The sequence below is a fragment of the Ursus maritimus genome, unplaced genomic scaffold (genome assembly GCF_017311325.1).
Source record: "Ursus maritimus isolate PB19 unplaced genomic scaffold, ASM1731132v1 scaffold_1, whole genome shotgun sequence".
NCBI classification, from domain to species: domain Eukaryota; kingdom Metazoa; phylum Chordata; class Mammalia; order Carnivora; family Ursidae; genus Ursus; species Ursus maritimus.
Window position 1 is genome coordinate 94515436 of NW_024423343.1, and position 8739 is coordinate 94524174.

General features: G+C 42.0%; 1 long non-coding RNA gene across 1 annotated transcript; it reads right to left on the reverse strand.

Annotated features, from left to right (window-relative positions):
* Positions 1-1661: 1661 nt before the first annotated feature.
* Positions 1662-7347, reverse strand: LOC121104488. Its single transcript, XR_005836818.1, has 4 exons — positions 7168-7347; positions 6878-6972; positions 2489-2570; positions 1662-2046 (listed from the first exon to the last, which is right to left on the reverse strand). It is a non-coding gene; the product is annotated as an uncharacterized LOC121104488 (long non-coding RNA).
* Between the last annotated feature and the right edge of the window lie 1392 nt (positions 7348-8739).

Sequence of the window (8739 nt, forward strand, 5' to 3'; positions counted from 1 at the left end):
TGAAAAACGTATACAAACATTTTACTGCTTTCAGGCTTCAGTGAACTGCTTTGTTGTATTTACGCCCAAAGAAGAAGAGACATGGAAAGATTTTCACTCACAAGATAATCTTTCCCTCCTTTCACCCATTAATAATTTCATTCAGTTTCAATCACTTCAAGTGGTGTGGACCAAAGATGCTCTTATTGCCTTCAAGGAACATGGCATGGGTCTGAATTGCGTCATAGGAGTGATAAACCCAAGTGTGTCTCAAGTGTAAACCCCCTGAGCTCCTCTTGCGGCTGATAGCAAGAATGCGTGTAAGCCTTGGTGCAAGGGCTTGTTCGTTTTGGTGCTCCTGGCTGGAGTCTTGTTCTGCCAAGACGGGGACGCTGTCGCTGCCTTCCTATCCGTAGGGGACTGAGGAACAGCGTTAGGACTTGTGTTTCCCTTTGTGTTGCAGCCACTGGTCTCCTCTTGTCATCCTCAGCATGCCTAGTATAGTTTAATGCATGAAATATGTCCTCAGTAAACACTTGTTTGATTGGATTGAATTGAATGTGCGGGAAGCAGTGGAGTAATAGCTCGGGGTTACCACGGCGCCCGCCTATTCTGTTCTCTTGTTTTGTCCCCCATACCTAGAGTCTTCCTATTGAATCATGGTGACAAGCCACTCTCTTTGGATGGGGCTTCTTGAAATGGATTTTAGTTAAATTTAGCACCAGTAGCCATTAGGAAACCAACAACGTAAACACACGTCTCCTCTGTACTTGGATTATTTAGTGAGATCCACTGTGGTTCTCTGAGAGGAGTGAAAGCAGCCATGAAAATCAGGGGGAGGAAAATGGAATGGCACGTACCTACCCTGGGAATGGGGCTTGACATGATGGAATGCAATGTGTAGAATGCTGACCCAGACATCGGGAGGCCTGCATTCCAGTCTCAGACCTGCTACCTATAAGCTATGTGACTTCTTGGTGTGTAATCTCATTTCCCTGTAGCATAGGATTCCTTATATTTAAAGTGGGTCAGGCACTGTGCTCTGTACACACGGCTTACTCAACGTGCAGAGCGGTTACAATCATTCACTCATTCAACAAGTATTTTTGAAGTATTTTCTGTATACCAGGCACTCTTCCAGTTGCTAAGGATACAACAGTGAACAAAATGGACAAAGATAAACTATACTAGCCTTTATGGTGGCAAAGGTAGACCACATGTAAGATAAATGAGTATGTCATTTGTTTGATAGTAATGAATGCTAAAAGAAAGATAAAGCAGGGTAAAGATAAAGAAAATAGTACAGGTTTTGTTACAGTTCTCCGGAGTGGGCATTTTTCCTCCCCCCCCCTTCCTTTCTTTTCTCTTCCTCTCTCCTTCCCTCCCTTCTTCCCATTTTTCCTTCCTCCCTTCTTTTTCCTTTCTTTCCTTCTTTCCTTCCCTGTTTTAGATAGCAGGATGGGGGGATGATTCACCAAGAAGGTGATGTGGGCAGCGTATTTTAGCCCGAGGGACAAACATGGGCAATGGGGCTGAGGAAGAATGACTGTGACAGGGCCTTATACTATACAATGAAAGGTGAAAGTAATTTGGCATTATTACAGTAACTGAAAAAATCATACTTTTAAAATGTTTTTATGTAGAAATACTTTTAAATGTACAGAATAGTTGCAAAGAGTATACAGGGAATTTCCATTTATTGTTAACTTGCATTACCATGATGCATTTGCCAAAACTAAGAAAGTAACCCTTTCCTATTCCACCAGTTTTTCTATTAACGTCATTTTTCTGTTCCAGGATCTAATCCAGAAAATGACATTACATTTAGGCGAGACAGCATTTTACACTCAGATATTGAACAAATGAAGTTTTATTCCCTTGAACCATGTGGCATTTGCAAGACAGCTGGCAAACACTAGTGAGGCCATTGAGTCTTCCTTAAGTGGGGTCAGACGTGGTAGAAAGAACACTGGGCAGGTGGTCTGGAGACCTGAGTTCTTGTTTCAGCTCTGCCACTGACCGGGTCTCCTTGGACAACTTTCTCTCTGGATCTGAGGTGGGTAACTCCTGTATGAAATGGAAACATTTAGGTCTGGTTTCTAAGACCACTCCAACCTCTTAAATTCTGCTCTGGCGTTATCACGGCATCAGTGTCTTCACATACAGAAACATGAAAGTCATGGGACTGATTCCCTAGTGCCAATCAGGGATTTGTGGCAGAATCAGATGGGACTGTAGAGAACTTCAGAGCTGCCTCTGCCCACACAACTCGCTCCCATCCTCCATCCATGCCGTCTCTCATCCCCCGTACTTGTTCCTCTCAATAGGCGCTAATGGCTAAGACCATCCATAGAAAAGGGACTGTTCTCAATGTTTTACCTGACTTTCTCATAACACTCTTGTGAAGTGCTATTTCCGCCCCCTCCTTGGTTTACCCATTAAGGTAGACAGAATAAGGGCTCCCTAAAGATGTTCTTGCTCTAATACTCAGAGCCGGTGAAAAGCTTACCTTCCATGGCAGAAGGGACTTTGCAGATGTGATAATAGTAAGGATCAGGAGATGGGAGATTACCCTGGATCATCCGGTGGACCTGGTAGAATCATAAAGGTTCTTGTAAACAAGAGATTAGAAGTCAGAGGGAGAGAAGGTGCTATGCTGCTGGCTTGGAAAGGGGAGGCCAGCAGCCCAGGCATTTAGGAGGCCTCAGGGACCCAGAAAAGTAAGGATACATATTCTTCACTGGAGCCTACAGAAGGAAGGCAGCTTCCAGACTGTGTTTATATTATAAATTTGTGTTTTTTTTAAGCCCCTAAGTTTGTGGTAATTTATTACATCCACAGTAGGAAACTAATACACCCATGGAAGTTAAAAAAAAAATGTGTGCAGGGTTGCATAGCTGGCAGGTGTTGCAATCTAAATTCGAACCCAGGCAGTTTATATTCAGAAGCTGCATTGATAGTTCCCAGGCCATACTGCTTCGTTGAAGCAATAAATGGGCCTTCCCCACAGGCTCTCTGTAGAGTTTGGGGAACCGTATGGAGAGCACAGTGTTCAGTGCACCCAAGTGGAATCCAGTGTCAGTGTTACAGTGAACCCAACAATGTGCAGTACTGTTCACTCACTGCACACTCCCCGCCCATTCCAGAACCTCCTTAAACCCGAGTCCCATACTTCCATGCTCAGTTCTGATCCGTTTGAGCCCTAAACCAGGGCAACAAGAATGACAGTGACAAAAGCAACCTCAATGCAATTGTAGAGCAACTTGGACTCTTCAAGATTGCTTAGGGACACACGATCATACTTAGTTTTGAGTCCAGCACCTTTGGGAGTGAGGTGGAAGGCATCACTGAGCCCTGCTGTGTGTCTGTCCTTCTCTCCATCTTCATCTTCTCTTTCTTCGCCTTTTGCATCCTGCCTATTCTTATATATTTGTCTGTATATCACTGAGTCTATCAGCACTGGAGTCTTTTTCTTGCTTTTGTCGCAGGCCAGAACAAAGCTGTCACATTTATTGCCATCAATACATATAAAGCATTTATGTGTTTTTAATGTAAGGATATAATTTATGTGCTTTTCAATATAAAGGTAAAAGAAGTAGAAGGTACTGTATGTTTCTTAAAACTCCACACAAACAAATAAGCACGACTAAGTTGTTTTTTTTGTGTGTTGTGTGTGTGTGTGTGTGTGTGTGTGTTTAACGAGGCGTTCAGCTGCATTTTCTCATATGTGTTAATATCCTGGGATAGGAGAAGTACCCCTAAGAAGCAAAGGATGTGTGGGCATAGAGTAATGGAGGCACAGAAGCCTGGTTTAGACATGCTTTTACCATTGACTGCGAGTCTCTTAGAGTCACGAGTCACTGAAGATGCAGGTGTGGGTTGTGGTTGCTAATTCATCTTCCTCTCTCCTTGTTATTGGTAGGAGGAGGAAGTACTAGAAAAATCCTGTGAGAATGGGGCAAGGCACCCATTTTTCTATTTGCTCTACATTTGGGCTTAAATTGCTGCAAAGTCATTCCCTGGGGGAATTCTGGAGTAACTGTAAGTTACAAATAAATACTCCCCACTTTGCTTTCCACAGCCTCAGCATTTTCAGCCCCATAAGAGATGCTCTTAACAAGCAAATGTGCTTTTAACTTAGCTCTAAAATATGTCCCTGTATGTGGGAACTATTTTTAAGACAACAGTGAGGACCCGGCAGACTGATATTTGCTGGAATGAAAATTGCCTCACATCTGTTTTGACCTTGCCCCAGAATGAGGCCCCATCAAGTTATCATCGTCCCGCAGGAAAACCTATTTTGCGTTGTACTGTGCATTAGTGCTCCCTTAAAGATACTGGCCATTTTTAAGCTGTGTAATGGGGAAGACAAAGTGGGTGACAAAACAAAGAAGTGGGGAAAGACAAGGGCCCCACGAGGGAAAAAGAAACAAAAAACTGTGAAGTGAAACAAGAGTGAAAGAGTGAAAGGATTAGAGTGAAAAATAACACACACTACATACACTTCTGTCAATCATCTATCATCTATTAATGATTTATCTGTCAATAATCTATCATTTACCTGCTGATTACGTATCTGTCTGTCATGTAGGAAGCTGGAGGAAGAATGGTATATTTGAACTGAAGCAAATCAGAATAGGAAAAATAATCTTCATATTTTTTTTGTCAAACAAGGTGAATGTGCCAAGAAAGTGTAATTGGGTGTGGGAAGGTTTTTCTCCTTTTCTTCTTTACTCTCAACCATCCCTCTCCCCTATCCTTTCTGTCCTCATCAAAGCCAGGTGCTAAGCTTGAAAACAGGATTATGAAAACTATTAAAATACTTGAGAGAAACTGGGTTTGTCACCAGAACTTTCCAGGTGCAAACAAACCCTTTCCTTATCATAAACTGAAAAGCAAACTGTGTGGAATGAAGCCAGGAAGTATGGGGGTATAGCTTGGGTATTATAGCTTACTCGGAGGAACTGCGGATTCTTTCTGTATCTCCAACGTCATTATCACTGGGGGACCCTTAAGTCCAACCAGCATACTTCTAGGTGTTCAACCATCCAACTAGACGTTTGGATACAACTCAGAAGAATCCAACACAAAACATTTTAGTGATAGGTCCACCGGAGGGAGAATGATGAGGAAAGTTGAAATCATGCTATGAAGAGTAGATGAAGGAATCAGAGATATTTAGATTAGAATAGGAAAGACTCCTGGGGCCTGGGATATATGAAATACATGCAGGGCTTTTGTGGACAGTAAGAACAAAATTTGTTGCATTCTATCGTAGACTGGTGATTCTTACACTTTTCATCAGGACTCATCTAGTGAACAATCCTTACGTCCTTGTAAAGGAGACTCCTAGCTGAATACTGCTTAGATGAGAAAGATCTGGGGTATTGTGTAATCTCAGCCCTTTGGGTCATCCCACTCCATTTCTCTCCCAATGGTATGTTACATCATAGAGTTGGAGCACACAGCGAGGACTGATGGAGGGAATCAGAGGGTGGTAGATTAATGAACTTTCTATTGATGGAAGTCTTGATAATGAATTGAATTGCTTTATAGGTAGTGAGTTCTCTGTCACTCAGGGTGTTCAAGCAGAAGTTTGATGACTTTCTGGTGGGAATGAGGCTATAACTTCTAAGTTTCCAGTATTTTATAATTCTTCTGGACAGAAGATACCAATTATGACTTTAAAAAGCCTTTGGATCGGTAAGCGTTCAAGAAAAATAATGGATTGGGTGATTGCTATGTGCAGTATATCGTCATTTGAAAGGAAAGAGAAGTTCATTTCAGGTGAGATACAGATTAAAGTGGGTGCAAGAACAGTAAAACTATGCTGGACACGTGGCTCAAGAAATCAGCGGAGTATCAGGTGCACTCACGCGACCCTGAGAGTGGAGAACAAGGATACCACAATTTTTTATTTAAAAAAAATTACAGGTAAACTTTGTAATAAAAAATATGTGTGCATTCTGCCCAAGAGGGAATTAGTTCTATTTAAAAGCAGGCAGTGTGCCAAGCACTCCATGCACATACTAGATTTTAAAATTCTTATAACTACCCTGTGACGTGGGTTACTCATTAAAGAAGTGACAGAGCCACGATTCCAGCCTCAGTTGGTAGGATGCTAAAGGAGATATATCTGTGGATATCTATAGATCTCTCTCTCTCTCTCTCTCTTTGTGTGTGTCTCTATTTTTTTTTTGCCCATTCCCTGCTAAGCTCCTCCTTCTCATTACACTTGTGTTGATCACAGCATGTGGCATATTGTACTATCATCATCACTTTTTTGACTCATCTCCTTATTTGAGGACAGGCATCCTTTTATGTGTCCTTACATCTTGGTAGCACTAGCACCTCTCACTGGTGGTAGCATACAGTTAATGTGGCATCAATGTTTGTGAATAACTGTGTGCAAGAGGGAAGGGGCAGACACAGGAGAACTAACTTTAGAAGGCAGAGGTGGAGAGGGGATCAGAAAAATTATTTTAGTGCCAATGACATTTGTATCATCAAATGATATAAAGATTTCTCTTCGGCTCACTGTGTGATCTAATAGATTGACCACTAACCACATGTGCCTAGTTAAATCGAAATTAATTCTAATTAGATAAAATTGAAAATTTTATTTCCTTAGTCACACTACCCACAAGTGGCTAATTGGCTATGTTATTGGGTAGTGAAGATATAGAATATTTCCGTCATTGAAGAGAGCGCCGTAGGATACACTGAAAGAGAACCAACAAGCAATATTTCAGAAGAAATAAAGAGAAATTTTGAAAGACAAAAATTCAAATTTTTTATGGATTAAAATATGGCAGGAAGAAACGGGTGAGGAAGAAGTACAACGGGGAGAGAATCTTTGAAGAGGAACAAGAAAACAAAGCAAAACAAAGCTACTTACTTTAGAAGAAACAGATTAATCTGAGGTGCCCCAAGTCTGATACAGGTTTCGGTCACTATCCAAAAGTAGAGTGTTCCCGCGAAATCTTTCATAGACTGTAATGGAATAAAGTGAAGGAGCAATTACCATTTCATAAAGCAAAAATCCTCTTCAGATTTCTTTCAGTTAGTGACATCAGGTACTAATGTAGGTCTTTCATAACAGTGCGTGGCATGACGTGAACTTCTGGGTAGCGGGGACAACCTGTTGTTCCGTAAATGATACGGACCCTAACATCCATCTGTCCTCACCCATTGCTCGCTTCGGGTCCATTTTCAGTCCACAGTCCTCTGGTATAATCACTCCCTTTCTGAAACCTCAGATCCTGAGTCCTCTTTTATGTCATCATACTTCTTAGCAATGACACCACTCTGCAGCATCCAAGCCTTCACTTCCTCATGCCTGCACCTGCGTAGCCGAATGTGGCTGGAGAAAAGCTCGTTATCATGCTAACTGGTTGCACATTAAAGTCCTGATGACTGAACTGATATGTTTAACTTATGCCCACAGCGCTAACAAGCAATCATAGAGCATTTCTGTTGTCCGTGCCTTCTTCCTCTTTGGGGTAACTTCCTGCACCTGTGTCCATATGGTCTCCTCTCCCTTCTGTTACTGTGGGTAAACTGTCGTCTGAGGCCAGCCCTCTAACCCAGCACTGCATCTACTGGCTTTCTGCTACTCAGTCACTCCAGAAATTGTCCCATTTCTCTCCTGCACCACCCATTTATTTCTATTGGACTATTATAAACGTTCTGCAGTTTCTTCCATCTTAAAACATTCTGTCTTCATCCTTTATCAGCTTTCTTTTATAGAAAATCTCCTTGGGAAAAATTGCTTATTTTTTCTCTCTCCACTTTTCTCATTCTCTCATAATACCAAATTAATCAGGGTTTCTTTTTTCCTATTCCACCCAGATGTATCTTGTCAAGGACACCAATACCCGCTGTAGTTAAATTTAATGACAATTCTTAACCCTCACCTTATTTGATCTGTCAGCAACGTTTGGTTCAGTGGATCAATTCCTTGAAACACCTTTTTTTTTTTTTTTTCCATTTTACTTCCAGGACACCCCACTCTCCTGGTATTTTATTTCATTGAGTATTATGTTTCAGTCTCTTTGCTCAGACCTCATTCTCATGGCTTCCATTACCTATCTCCATCCTGTATCTCTCCCCAGTCCTCCAGACTCACACATCCTGCTGCCTTCTTTCCTTTCCACTCCGGTGTCCAACAGCCATGCACATCCAGATGTACTCTTGAAGCATCTTCACTTCTTTGGTTTATGGCAACTCCTCCAAAAGCTGCAGTCCGCCTCATCTCTCATCTGTCTTTCACATCCCACAGACACCCATCTGCAAATCCTATTGGCTCTGTCCTCTAAATGTTCCTGTAGTCTGAGCCCTTCTTACCACTTCCACCCTGTCTACTCAGGTTCCAGCCAGCATTCTCTCTCACACACGTTATTATAGACTCTTCTTAACAGTTCTCCTTGCTTCCATGCTTTGTCTTTATGACTGTTCACCCGGCAGCTGTAAAAATACTGTTAAAACAAGGTCAGATCATGGCTGGTGAAATTTCTCTGTTCATTAAGCTCTAAGAGCTCTCCTCTCACCCAGTGAAAACCAAAATCCTTACAGCGGCCTGCGAGACCTTACAAAATCTTCACCCTCCCCCTAAATTCCAACACCTTTGTTATCTTATTATTCTCGTCTTGTACTTTCCTCCCTTGTACTTTGTCCACTGCAGAAAAACTGATGCCCTTGTTGTCCCTTGATCCTACCAGGCATGGTCTCAACTCAGGGCACTTGTCTTTTTAAATTTAT